This window comes from Schistocerca americana, chromosome 8 (assembly GCF_021461395.2).
Source record: "Schistocerca americana isolate TAMUIC-IGC-003095 chromosome 8, iqSchAmer2.1, whole genome shotgun sequence".
In the NCBI taxonomy this organism is placed as follows: Eukaryota; Metazoa; Arthropoda; class Insecta; order Orthoptera; family Acrididae; genus Schistocerca; species Schistocerca americana.
In genome coordinates this window covers 314506681-314521691 of record NC_060126.1, presented here as the reverse complement: position 1 = coordinate 314521691, position 15011 = coordinate 314506681, and positions in this window count along the sequence as shown.

Here is a 15011-nt window from a genome sequence, read left to right as displayed (position 1 = left end):
GCTATGCGTATGAGTTTTTATATCTTTCATGTGTTCTATTAACTGAGAGGTTTTCTTATTGGCCTATCATTTCTAAGTTTATAATATTCGGTGAGTTGTGATTCTATTACTTTCGCTGGTAGCTACGTGGAAGCTGATCTGAAAGCTACAATCAGGCAGATAGGAACGTTAGTCAAATGGATTTTTGGCTTGCATCTCACATTGAGTGCCTGAGCATTTTTTTTGTACAAGTCTCTGCTTCTCTCTGTTCGAATATGTATGCTCAGTGTGCTGCAGTGTGTTTGAAATCTGTTTTTTGTGTTTGATTTTAGCTTTTTATGTTGTTTTTGTTAATGAATTCCTCTGTTTTTTATTTAGTCTTCTATTTCCTTTAGTACTACAGTATTGCCTTTGTCAGCTTTTTTATAACAATAACTTCTGCTTATAGTTTTTCTTTAGATTTTTAAATTTTGTTTCATCTAAATTAGTTTCGAATTGTTTTCTTTATTAATCTTTGTTGCTATGTTTCTAATTTCTTCTTGTAAGAATTCTCTCATTAGACGTGTATTTACATTACTGTGAATGTTTTGTTTTTCTCTGGTAAGAATATATTCAATCTCTCTAATCAGATATTGTGCTTATTCTTCATTTTCAGGTTATTCAGTATTGCCTTCTAACATTTTTCCAAGAGCTGCTGTTCAGTTAGTGTTAAGTTTCTAAGATTAACAATCCTTGGAAAGAAGTGGCGCACGCGCGCGCTCCAGTGTGTGTGTGTGTGTGTGTGTGTGTGTGTGTGTGTGTGTGTTTGTGTGTACGTGTGTGTTTTGTTGTTATAAAGTCTTTTGTGGTGCCTCTTGATATGTGAAATTTTCTTTTTGTAATTTAGTCGCAATTTATCTACTGCTCTGTATGTGCAGCATTCGACTTTAAATTTGCAGGATTGTTTAATTTTTGTGCTAACTGAAGATGAATTACATATGGTATTTGGTTTAGGGTTCATTTTTCGAATACAATGGCTTAATTTTGTGTCTCAGCCAAACATCTGGAGCAGTTAGCCTGGCACCTTTCACTGCTTTAGATTTGTTTTTGATCACAACATTTATGTACTTGACATAAGCTCATTACATTTGCAGTGGACAATAGTAAGATCGTTACAACAGAGACTATGTCAAATTCTAGATTGGAATGACTGGCAGGACTTTGGATACAAGATATAAAGAGCATGTCAGGGTAAGGAAACAGTATAAATCACTCAACATTTTCAGACCACCTAAAACAGGAATACCGTAGGCCAGGCACAATGGAAAAAGATATTAGCATCACAAAAATTAGTTAAGACAGATACTTTCACCCTTTTCAATAAGACTTCCACGTACACAAACCATTAACAGAAAAGATAGATCTGTTCAATGGCCAGGTAAATATTGGAAACCAGATACTATATAAAATAACTGGAAAATCATGTACCTCTGTCTACGCACACTTGTTCCCCAAACACATTCTCCACCCCACTACTTTGCACTAACTACTCAAACATCTTCCGCACAATCCACCATGTCTCCTCACCCCCTCCCTGCTCACTCACCATTTAAATCGTAAACCCCATCCCTTCATCTTAGTTTATCTTACACATAATAACTTAATTAAACGACGGAAGACGCATGTGGCGAATCATTGAGAAAGAGAGCTTGGTAAAATATACAAAATACATGAGTCATATACAGCTAGAAAGAAACAAAAAAGCAGGAGTGCTGCTATATTGTTGTGTGTTTCACATCAAGAACTGGACGGTTCTGCAAAGCAGAATCAGTAGTATGAAACGAAAGAATAACACAAAAACGCGCAAACTGATGTGAGCAAAATACTGGCATAAAATACCGTAAGTGAAATCAACATCTTTTGTAACGAAATGTTTTCCTATGTAGAAGGAAAGCCAATTTGAATAAATCTTTCATTACGGGCCACTGATGATGTTTCATTTCAGTAAGACGAAACGCGATTGGTGGCAAAACATGCATACCTTCAGTAACACATTATTTCGTGTGAAATTTTGCAACTGGGAGGTACCATGCTGACGGCCTAGCATCTTTAACTGTTAATCTGAAGTTGCCACGTTGAATCACAGCTACTGCTAACAACTTGTATAAAAATCAAGACATTCGGCAGTCAAAGAAGAACAGGTCGTCCTCATTCAGCCAGTGGCTTTTCAAAAGGGGGAAAATAGGCTGGGAACAGCTTCTAGTCATCATATCGTTCTTGGGATAGCAAGTTGGCTGTAATTATAGATAAATAAGGAACGGCTGTTTGCAGATGAAGGTTAGGTATCACGGCAGAAAAGAACACATGGAGCGTGTTACTTTTTCCTACACAAAAAATTATTAAATCTAGACTGATACTAACCTCTCATTCCTATCTAGAGTTGGAAACACACTGAATGGGGTTGTCAAGAAAAAAATGGTTCAAATGGCTCTGAGCACTATGCGACTTAACTTCTGAGGTCATCAGTCGCCTAGAGCTTAGAACTAATTAAACCTAAGTAACCTAAGGACATCACACACATCCAAGCCCGAGACAGGATTCGAACCTGCGACCGCAGCGGTCGTCCAGTTCCAGACTGTAGCGCCTAGAATCGCACGGCCACTCCGGCCGGCGGTTGTCAAGACTAGGAGAAACAAACGAGACGTTCTACAAAACGGAGAGTGGAATGCAAGGATATTGAAAGAAAGGGGTGGACAGACTTAAGTTAGTAAGAATTTGCGAGGTGAAATGGGAAGTGCAGAAAAACATCAGTCGAGGGAACCACAGAGCAGTAGGTACCTCAACGCAACTGGCGTTACAGGTATTGTTACGAGCATAAACAGTTTCACCGTAATTTTTACGTCAGTCCTAGGGAAACGTCGATATTCCAGATAATATTCTCTTGCATTGAAATGACGATAGCGCCCTTAAATAAAATATGTTTTGGAATTCCGAAAACCGTATACAAACAAAAACTAGAGAAATGCATTTTCATTTCGTTAGGGACGATGACATCCATGTTAAGCAACTAAAATATTTGTTCACTCTGGTAACGACTTGACAACAGTACAAGTCTGGGTCTCAGCAAAAGAAATGCGTGTCATATAACGAAGGTTTCTGCACACCTATTACGTAGGAAAAGCCTCGTGCAGTAACGATCGTTAACGACGTATAATAGCCCGTTTTATAGCCCTGTGACATTCGCTGCTCGTTTGAAGTACATCTTGGGAAAGTATGAACAGGTAGCGTGCAGCACTAATTACGAGTGGTAACGGTCGGTAAACCAGGACAAAAGTGCTGCAAACGTCGTCCAAGGCAGTCAGCACTGGTGGCAGAGGGCAGTGCGGTGGCCGGTGTCTGCGGAAGTCTGTTACTCACTGTAAGACGGAAATACACGCTGCTAACATCTTGCTTTCTGCCTGAAAGTCATGTCGCCCAGTGACTAACAGCAGATGGGGACAGCAGCACCCAAAGAACCTACGTGCTTTCTGTAGCAGCTCTTCCAGCAAGCCATAGTACGACGTTATTCTCCTTATTTATTGTACGCGAAGTTAACAAAGATATCACAACAGGTTCATTGTACATTATGTGTAATGATTAATTCTTTGCCGGCCGGAGTGGCCGAGCGCTTCCAGGCGCTTCAGTCTGGAACCGCGCGACCGCTACGGTCGCAGGTTCGAATCCTGCCTCGGGCATGGATGTGTGTGATATCCTTAGGTTAGTTAGGTTTAAGTAGTTCTAAGATCTAGGGGACTGGTGACCTCAGAAGTTAAGTCCCATAGTGCTCAGAGCCATTTGAACCATTTTTTAAATTAATTCATTCGTAGAGGCAGGAACCAACTGTGTTAGATGTGATTAGTGCAGTGGTAAACAGTGTATGCCATTCATCTTGGCCATCCCAAATACGTTTCCGCCCAGAAGCAAAATATAAAAAAATTTAACAAGCAAATTTTGTTTAGCCACCTGCGGCGTATTAACCAGCACGATTGACTTTGATGCAACTTTGTTAATTTGCAAAGATATGGTTACCTAGTAACTTTTCCCAAGACTGTCACGTGACCTATTTAATAATCCGATATGCAGATCCGACTAGCAGTTCAAGTTAAATCACTGACGTTGCATGAAAACTGTCAGCAATAATAGCTGTTGATGATGGCAGTTTTAATTAACTCTATTTCTTTTCCTTTTGTTACAGGAAGGCCTTGAGGTTTTAGTTGATTGGGGAAAGGGAAGAATCACTTGGTGAGACTGCACAGTTCGGAAAGGTATTTCTCCTCAAAGCCAGACACTGTTGCAGGTAAATGCAGGGGATAGCCCCCTGTGGACCAAGCTTAGTAGGGGAGACGAGTGAGGGGGCTAGCCCATCATAAAGCTTCATTGTGCACCAAGTGGAAAGAATCACTGTTAACAAAGACGGAGAGACATGAAAGACAGCAGAAAACACGAGGCCACAGCCGTTAGCCCCAGAGGAGGCCAGCTGGAATGTTTGTTCAAAGTCAGTGTGGAAATCTGTGATTGGTTCATGATAATTATTTTGATACCAGGGGAGTTGTCTTGCGTATGTGTACATGGACGCCCTCTCACTCGCCGTAACTAGAAATATGTTTCATAGTATGTGTGCTACAAGATCCTGTCCCACAGCGTCGTAAGCAGAACTCAACGCTTGGCAGAATCAGTAATTCGTGGATACCAGGGAAATTTTTGTCCAAGGCGGTCAACAGTAAATCATATCTACGTTCTCCAAAAACTGAGAGAATACAGTAAATAATTACTCATTTTGTTTGTAGATTTCACGAAGGCCTCTGACTGCACACGCTGCAAGAGCCTGTTCACTTACCTAGAAGAGTTCTCGATGTCGCAGAAGCTCATCGACCAGGTAAAGATCTGTCTGAGTAAAACATGTAGTAAGGTGAAGATAGAAAGCCGACTAGCAGATGATTCTGAAGCTGCGACAGATCTCAGCAAATTATCTCCTCCCCTACTCAGCTTTGTATTTGAGAAGATCGTACGTGATACTTTTAAACAGAACTTCGAAGGGATCCAAGTCGAAGGGAAGAACATGGCATATTTAGCCTACACAGATGATATCCGCTTTATCAGCAGCTCTGAAAAGGGATTGAAACAAATGAACAGGGCACTGGATATGGTTGGCAGCAAATTTTGGCAACTGTTAAACGAAACAAAGACGGATTATCTCGTTATGATTCGTAATAAGATCAGCATACCGACCAACTACCGTCACTGTCGGTGGAAGATCGGTCCTACAAGGGAGTCCGCGAAATTTAACACCTGGGAGCACTTTTCATACAAAGTAGAGACAAACGCCAGGACACTGATCCTTCCACGGCCTAACACAATTGCTTTAGTCAAGGTACCTCTCGAGGCAAATTAGTAAAACCCTGACACAACTCGTCGTACTGGGTGGCCGCGTGACGTGGAGTGTCCGATAATCTGAGCAGTCCTCTTAGACTGTTTACGAAGGTGCTGTCATTTATCGTTATGTAAAGTCATCAGATGATCAAAACGAATTGCAAAATAATTTAGACAAGATATCTGTATGGTGCAAAATGTGGCAACTGATCCTAAATCATGAAAAGTGTGAAGTCATCCAATGAACACTAAAAAGAATCCGCTAAATTTCAGATACGCGATAAATCACACAAATGTAAAGGCTATAAAGTCAACTAAATACTTAGGTATTATAATTATCAATAATTTAAATTGGAACGATCACATGTAAAACGTTGTGGGAAAAGCAGACTAAAGATAGCGATTTATTAGCAGAACACTTAGAAAATGTAACAGGTCAACTAATGAGACCGCTTACGCTGCGCTTGTCCCTCCTCCTGTGGAGTACTGCTTTTTGGAGTGCAATTCGCATCAGGCAGGATTGACGGAGGCCATCGAGAAAGTTCAAAGAAGAGCAGCTTGTTTTGTATTACCGCGAAATGGTGGAGAGAGTGCCACGGATATGATACACGAATTGGGTTGGCAGTCATAAAAACAAAGACGTTTTTTGAGGACCTTCGTATCAATTTCAAGCACCAACTTTCTATTCATAGTATTTTGTTGGCGCCCATCTACGTAGGGAGAAATGATCATCATAATAAAACAAAAGAAATGAGAGCTCGCCCGGAAAGCTTTAATTCTTCGTTTCTTCCGTGTGGTGTTCGAGAGGGGAACAGTAGAGAAGTAGCTTCAAGAAGGTTCCATGAACCCTCTGCCAGGCACTTAACTGTGAACTGCAGAGTAATAATGTAGATGTAGCTGTAGAGAAAGGCAGCAGGATTTTCATAAATTTCTCGTATTAGAGAGAAAAGCGCTGCGGAAAATCTTTGGTCCAGTGTTGCTTACTGGGGAATGTAAGATCAGGCGCAACCGTGAGCTAGGCGAACTGTTCCGAGATGCCAGTACAGTAGGAATGATACGATGCAAGCGACTACAGTGGACTGGACATGTGGTTCGGATGGAAGACGAGAGGTGGCCACAGAAGCTCCTGGATTTCATCCCTACCGGTAGGAGACCCCCCCTTGGGAAGACCATGGATGGCCTGCATAAAGACCTGCAACAGTCAGCGTTTGTTGTGGAGGGATGGCGGATGGCAGCGATTGATACAAGGCAATGGAGAAGGAAACTTGTAGCAGCGCGCGGACCGCTGGGCCTGATCGCGTAGAAGTAAGTAATATTCATCTTCTTATAGGTCTCACACACTGAGGTGACAAGAAGCATGCGGTAGCGATGTACACATACACAGATGGCGGTAGTATCGCGTACATAATGATATAAAAGGGCAGTGCATTGGCGGAGCTGCCGTTTGTACTGAGACGATTCACGTGGAAAGGTTGCCGACGTCATTATGGCTGCACGACGGGAATTAACACACTTTCAACACGGAATTGGAGTTGCAACTAGACGCATGGGATATTCCATTTCGGAAATCGTTAGGAAAATCAATATTCAGAGATCCACAGTGGCAAGAGTGTTCCGAGAATATTACATTTCAGGCATTACCTCCCACCACGGACAATGCAGTGGCCCATCGCCTTCACTTAACTATCGAGAGCAGCGTCGTCTGCATAAAGTTTCAGTGGTAGGAGTCAAGCAACACTGCGTAGAAATAACCGCGGAAGTCAATGTGGGACGCACGACGAAGGTATTCGTTAGGGCAGTGCGGCGAAATTTGGCGTTAATGGGCTGTGGTAGCAGAGGACCGACGCGAGTGCCATAACTAACAGCACGACATCATCTGCAACGCCTCTCCTGGACTCGTTACCACATCGTTTGGACCCTAACGACTGGAAAACCGTGGTCTGGTCAGGAAGTACTATCATACGAAAGTTGTGATCAAATCAACGAGGATTGGCTCAAAATGGCTCTGAGCACTATGGGACTTAACTTCTGAGGTCATCAGTCCCCTAGAACTTAGAACTACTTAAACCTAACTAACCTAAGGACATCACACACATCCATGCCCGAGGCAGGACTCGAACCTGCGACCGCAGCGGTCGCGCGGCTCCAGACTGTAGCGCCTAGAACCGCTCGGCCACCTTGGCCGGCTCAACGAGGATTTGCAGAAAATGAATGCGTGGTGTAATGACTGGCAGTTATCACTGAATATTAGTAAGTGTAACCTACTGCGTATAACAAGGCGAAAATCCCCACTAATTTACGAGTACAAAATAAATACCCAGTCCTTGGAAGCGTTAACATCCGTCAAGTATCTGGGTGTGATTATTCGAAATGATCTCAAATGGAATGATCAGATTACACAAGTAACGGGCAAGGCGAAATTTAGATTGCGGTTTATTGGTAGAATCCTGAAGCGATGCAGTCCTTCGACAAAGTAAATTGCTTACAATACGTTGGTTCGCCCAGTCTTAGAGTATTGTTCGTCTGTATGGGACCCTTACCAGTTGGGTCTGATTCAAGAGATTGAAAAGGTCCAAAAAAGGGCGGCAAGATTCGTGGCTGGTACATTTAGCCATCGCGAGAGCGTTACAGATCTCATAGAAACTTTGAAGTGGGACACACTTGCAGATAGACAGCGCGCTAAGCGGAAGGGGCTGCTCACTAAATTCCGAAATCCGATTTTCACCGAGGATGTAGAGCATATATTATTAACACCATCTTTCAAATCGCGCAATGATCACCATTCAAAGATAAGGGAAATTAGAGCTCATTCTGAGGTGTTCAGGCAGTCGTTTTTCCCTCGTGCGATCCGCGAGTGGAACAGAAGGAGGGAAATATGACTTTGGCGCAAATTGTGCCCTCCGCCACACACTGCTAGCGGAGTATATACCTAGATGTAGATGAGTCCCGATATCAGTTGGTAATAGCGGATGGTAGGTTTCGAGTGTGGCGCAGTCGCCACGGAACCATGGACCCAAGTTGTCAACATAGCAGTATTCAAATGGTTCAAATGTCTCGGAGCACTATGGGACTTAACATCTGAGGTCATCAGTCCCCTAGAACTTAGAACTACTTAAACCTAACTAACCGAAGGACATCACACACATCCATGCCCAAGGCAGGATTCGAACGTGCGACCATAGCGGCCGCGCGGTTCCAGACTGTAAAACCTAGAACCGCTCGGCCACACTGGCCGGCCATAGCACTGTGCAAAATGGTGGTAGCTCTAGTAATTGTGTGTGGGCTGTGTTTCCATGGAACGGACTGGGTCCTCTGGTCCAAATGAACAAATCCTTGACTACAAACAGTTACGTTCGGCTACTTGGAGACCATTTGCTGCCATTCATGGGCTTTATGTCCCCCCCCCCCCCCTAAAAAAAAAAACAAAAAGAAGGAATGGAGTTCTTATCGATGACAGTGCAATAGGTCACCAGGCCACAATTTTAGGCGTTTAGTATGAAAAACATTGTGGACAGTTCGAGTGAATGATGTGACCACCCAGATGGCCGACATGAATCCCATCGAACATTTATAGGACATGGTCTACAGGTCAGTTCGTGAACAAAGTCCTGCGCTTTCGAAATTATGCACGGCTATAGAGACAACATGGTTCAATATAATTGCTAAGACTTGTTGAGTCCATGCTATGTCTAGTTGCTGCACTACGCCCAGCAAGAGGAGGTCCGACAAGATATTAGGAGGTATCGCACGACTTTTGCCACCTCAATATATGTTACAAAAATATACCGTTTCCTTTACTGAAACTATATTTTCGTTGTTGTTGGCCAATAAACGTTTCACGAGATAGTGGTACTCTATCCACTCTGCATATAAAATCAACTACCGAAAACCACGTTTCGTTTTATGGTGACTTTAAATGATTGAGCATGTACAGTGTTGCTTACATGTGGGACGAGCATTTTATTCTTCTACATCCACTTACTGTCTAAACACGTCAGTTAGTGCTTTACGGTTAAACACTGCTGACGGGACGCGTGGGAATTTTATCGGGTTTTGTTAGTTTCCTGCGAACTGCTAGCCCACGCCTCTCATGGAGATCTGCCGATATCGTCCTGTCGTCGCACGTGTGTATTTCCCGCTGTGTGCGGGCGCGTTTTTCGTCGACTCCACGGGAACGCAACCGGTTCCTACACGGAGGAGGCGCCGCAGACAAATATCGTGAAGTACTGTGTGGGTAGCACACAGGGAAGACGGCGTCGTCCTACGTAATTGGTGTCTCGTGCCGAAGTCTGTCCCCAGAATGCCAACGACCTGATTTGGTAAGGCAGATGTTTTATTACCAGCTTTCCAGCAAGCGTCTAAATGGTTTGATCGTAGGTGTAGCCCAGGTGTCAGGTAAGTTCTTTTTCTCTGCTATATATTCGCCGCAAAATATTTTTCACAAGGTATAGCGCCCACTTAGACTCCATAGGCATTATTTTAAGTACCGGGGCAGCCAAATATCAGAGTCTAAATTTCATGCAGATCCGCTTTATCCTCATAACTATGCGCATCTTGCAGGGTGAAGCCATGCAGCAGCAAGTCGCTCATTTATTTCTTCACGTTAACAATCGTTCGTTTGTTTGGTCGCGATTCAGATGGTTCAAATGGCTCTGAGCACTAAGGGACTTAACATCTGAGGTCTTCAGTCCCCTAGAACTTAGAACTACTTAAACCTAACCAGCCTAAGGACATCACACACATCCATACCCGAGGCAGTATTCGAACCTGCGACCGTAGCGGTCGCGCGGTTCCAGACTGAAGCGCCTAGAACCGCTCGGTCACAGAGGCCGGCTTGTTTCCAGTAACAATTGTATGTGAAACATGACAAGAAGTGAACATCAAGTATCATCGTAACTTGCCCCGGCTACACAGTGGTAAGTCTTCTGTTGCATTCGTGAGTTGTTCGTATTGTATAGGCTACACGGTTTTGTCGTGCCCAAGCTTGCGTATTAATCGTGGTCCATAACTATAGGGAACAGTGAAATTAAAACGATCTGGGTAGTTTGTAGAAAGTCTTTTGCAGAAGTTGTTACTCGGTTCTGATGTTTTTCTGGCTCATTTGTAAGTTTATTTCGCGTGCTGTTAACTCGCAAGTTCACTGCAAAGATATGTTCTACGCTAAGCCATCGATTTTTATTTTTAATTTAAATCTTTAATTTATTTTCATAAACATAAAAGTAATAATATAATAGCCATAATTCATTAAACAAAAACCAGATCTCTTAATGAACTGAAGTATTCGCAAACTACTTTATATTTTAGGAATTTTCTTCAAATAAAAGTTGAGACTACTAAAACATAGATTATCTGAAGTTACATTCGTACAAACGAAAGCTCAGATTACCGAAAGTGAGAGTATATGAAATTATTTTATAGTACACGCACTACTTCTGTAATGGAAACAGACCTACGAAACACACCGTTTGTTCACTTTTCTGCAATCTAATATCTGCATCGGTGAAACGTACTGGTCTCTTGCATGTGTAATATTCAGTCCCTTCTCTCTAACACAATGTATACGTATTTTCATGGAGCACGACAAATATACTGGTTTCTTGCATGCGGAGCAGAGATAACCTGTTTTGGTTCTCATGTCGTAGTTTCACAGATAACAGTACTTTCTCTCGTTTCTGGGTAATTCATGTTCGATATTCAGCTGACCCAAATCTTCAGGAATGTCACATTTTACAGCTGATGAAACCAAGGAACGAATCTATCGTGGCAACTGGATGCTGTACAAACGAATTTTCAAATTATTTTCATTGATTTTTTCTGCTATGGGTCTCAAAAAATTTAGCCTGGTAATATTCTTAGGCAACTGCCTTAAGCTTTCATAAATCATTTTGGTCATTCTGAGCTGATATTCTAGAATGTTAAACAACACAGCCAAACGCCATCTAGTTGTTCGGTGACTGTACGAATAAAATGAGCACTGCTGAGCTACCGAAACAGTGGCACTTCTGTTATTTTAACACTCAGTGATGGCAGGTGTTTTTGGGTGCGGAGCTGATTTCAGTGTCGTGGTGTTTTGAAGATCAACATATTTGTTTTTTTTTTCTTCTTGTGTACATAACTAAGCAATTTACAGTCTTCGCTCAAGCCAAACAGAGGTGCCTCAACACACCTGTTTGTATTTGAAAGGAACTCTTTTGGTTGTTGCTGTGCTGTGGTCTTCAGTCCGACTACTGGTTTAATGCAGCTCTCAATGTTACTCTGTCCTGTGTGAGCCTCTTCATTTCCGAATGACTGCTAAAACCTACATCCTTCTGAATCTGCTTACTGTATTCATTTCTTGGTCTCCCTCTACGATTTTTACCATCCACGCTGCCCTCCAATACTAAACTGGTGATTTGTTGATGTGTCAGAATGTGTCCTGTCAACCGATCCCTTCTTTTCATCAAGTTGTGCCCCAACTTTCTTTTCCCCCCCAGTTCTATTCAGTTCATCCTCACAGTTACATGATCTACCCATCTAATCTTCAACATTCAATATACATTTCGAAAGACTATATTTTTCTCTCTTTGTCTAAAGCGTTTATCGTTCCACTTTCATACATGGCTACACTATAGGCAAATACTTTCAGAAAAGGACTTTCTAACACTTAAATTTATATTCGATGTTAACAAATTTATCTTATTTAGGAACGATTTTCACGCATTCCCGTGTACATTTAATATCCTCTCTGCTTCGACTATTGTCAGTTATTTTGCAGCCCAAACAGAAAACTCATCTACTACTTTAAGTGTCTCGTTTCTTAATGTAATTCCCTTAGCATCACCTATTTTAATTCCACTACATTCCATTATACTTGTTTCGCTTTTGACAGTGTTCATCTTATACCCTCCTTTCAAGACAATATCCATTCCGTTCTACTGCTCTTCCAAGCCTTTTGCTGCCTCTGATCGAATAACAATGTCAATGGCAAATCTCAGAGCTTCAGTTTCTTTTCCCTGAATTTTAATTCCTACTCCAAATTTTTGTTTGGTTTCCTTTACTTTTACTCAATTTACAGATTGAATAACATCAGGGATAGGCTGCAACCCTGTCCCACTCCCCTCTCAACCACTGCTTCCCTTTTGTGCCCCTCAACTCCTCTAACTGTCTTTTGGTTTCAGTACAAATTGTAAGTAGCCTTTTGCTCATGTATTTTACCCCAGCAACCCTCAGAATTTCAAAGAGAGTATTCGACTCAACATTGTCAAAAGCTTTCTCTATGTCTACAAATGCTATAAACATAGGTTTGCTTTCCTTAACCTATCTTCTAATATAAGTTATAGGCTCAATATTGCCTCGCGTTTTGCTACATTTTTCCGGAATCCAAACTCCTGTTCCCCAGGGTCGATTTCCACTAGTTTTTCAATTCTTCTGTAAAGAATTCGCTTTAGTATCTTGAAACCATGACTTATTGAACTGATAGTTCGGTAATATTCTCACCCGTCAGTATTTGCTTCTTTGGAATTGCAATTATTAAGTTTTTCTTGAAGTCTGAGGGTATTTCGTCTGCCGCATACATCTTGCATACCAGGTGGATGAGTTCTGTCACGGCTGGATCTCCGAATGCTATCAGTGATCCTGGCGGAATGTCATCTACTCCCGGGGCCTTGGTTCAACTTAAATCTTTCGGATCTCTATCAAATTCTTCTCGTAGTATCGTATCTCCCATCTTACCATCATCTACGTTCACAACCCTTTCTATAATATTGCCTTCAAGTTCATCTCCCTTGCATAGATCCTCTATGTACTCTTTTCGCTTTTCAGCTTTCCCTTCTTTGCTTAAGACTGGTTTTCTATCTGAGCTCTTGATATCCATACAGCTACTTATCTTTTCTCCAAAGCCTCTTTGATTTTCATGCAGTCAGTATATATCTTTCCCCTAGTGAAACAGGCATCTAAATACTTACATTTTTCTTCTGGCCATTCCTATTTAGCCATTTTGCACTTCCTATCAATCTGATTTTTAAGTGTTTGTATTCCATTTCGCATGCTTCATTTGCCACATTTTTATATTTTCTCCTACCGTAAATTCAATATCTCTTGTGTTATCCAAGCATTTCTACCAGGCCTTGTCTTATTACCTATTTGATCCTCCGTTGCCTTCACCATTTCATTTCTTAAAACTCCTAATTCGTCTTCTACTGTATTCCTCTCCGTGTTTTAGTCAATCGTTCCCTAATGCTCCCTCTGAAACTCGCAGTAACTTCTGGTTCTTTCAACTTATCCAGGTCCCATCGCCTTAATTCCCTATCTTTTCCCAGTTTCTATAGTTTTAATCTATAGTTAATAACCAATAAATTGTGCCCAGAGCCCACATCTGCCCCTGGAAATATCTTACAATTTAAAATCTGGTTCCCAAATCGCTGTCGTACCATTATAAAATCAACCCGAAACCTTACGTTGTTTCCAGGTCTCCTTCACTCGTACAACCTTCTTTAATTATTCTTAAACCAAATGTTAACGATGGTTAAATCATGCTCTGTGCAAAGTTCTATCAGGCGGCTTCCTCTTCTATTTCTTACTAGCAGTCCATATTCACGTACTACTTCTCTTTCTCTTCCTTTCCCTGCTATTGAATTCCATTCTCCCATGATCATTAAATTTTCGACTCCTTTAACTATCTGAATAATTTATTTTATCTTATCATGCATCTGAGCAGCATCTTCATCATCTGCGGAGCTACTTGGTAAAAAAAATTGTACTATTGTGCTAGACGCGGGCTTCGTGTCTGTCTCACCTACGATAATGCGTTGACTATGTTGTTCATAGCAGCTTACCCATATTCCCATTTTCTTATTCGCTATTAAACCCACTCTCACATTACCCCTATTTGGTTTTATATTTATAATCCTGTATTCACCTGACCAGAAATCCTGCTTCTCCTGCCACCGAATTTCGCTGATTCCCATTATATCTAACTTCAACGTATCCATTTCCCTTTTTAAATTTTCCAACCTACTTGCCCGATTAAGGGGTCTAACATTCCACACTCCGATCCGTGGAACACCAGTTTTGTTTCTCATGATGAAGATATCCTCCCGAGAAATTCCCTTTCGGAGATCCACATGGGGAACTATTTTACCTCCGGAACATTTTACACAAGAGGACTCCATCATCATTTATTCATATGGTAGAGCTGTATGCCGTTTGTAAAAATTACGGAGGTAGATTCCCCTTACTTTCAGCCGTTCGCAGTACCAGCACAGCAAGGCCATTTTGGTTGTTGTTACAAGGCCAGAACAGTTAATCATCCAGACTATTGCCCTTGCAACTACTGAAAAGGGTTTTGACCCTCTTCAGGAACCATACGTTAGTATCACTCTTCAACAGATACCCGTTCGTTGTGGCTGCACCGACGGTACGGTTATCTGTAGCGCTGAGGCACGCAAGCCACCCCAACGACGACAAGATGCAAGGTTCACGGTTTACTTAAAGATGCCTATTGTTGTCAGACCTTTCTTTTTCAGTTCTTGAAGTAGCTCCATATAAGAGTATCAGATACGAATAGTAATGGTTATGTTGATGCTGAAATTTGGTTTGCACAGTTTAACGACAGCTTCCGTTGGTATACTGGCTTCTTTCTCTCCTCTTCACCCGAGTCAAATCCA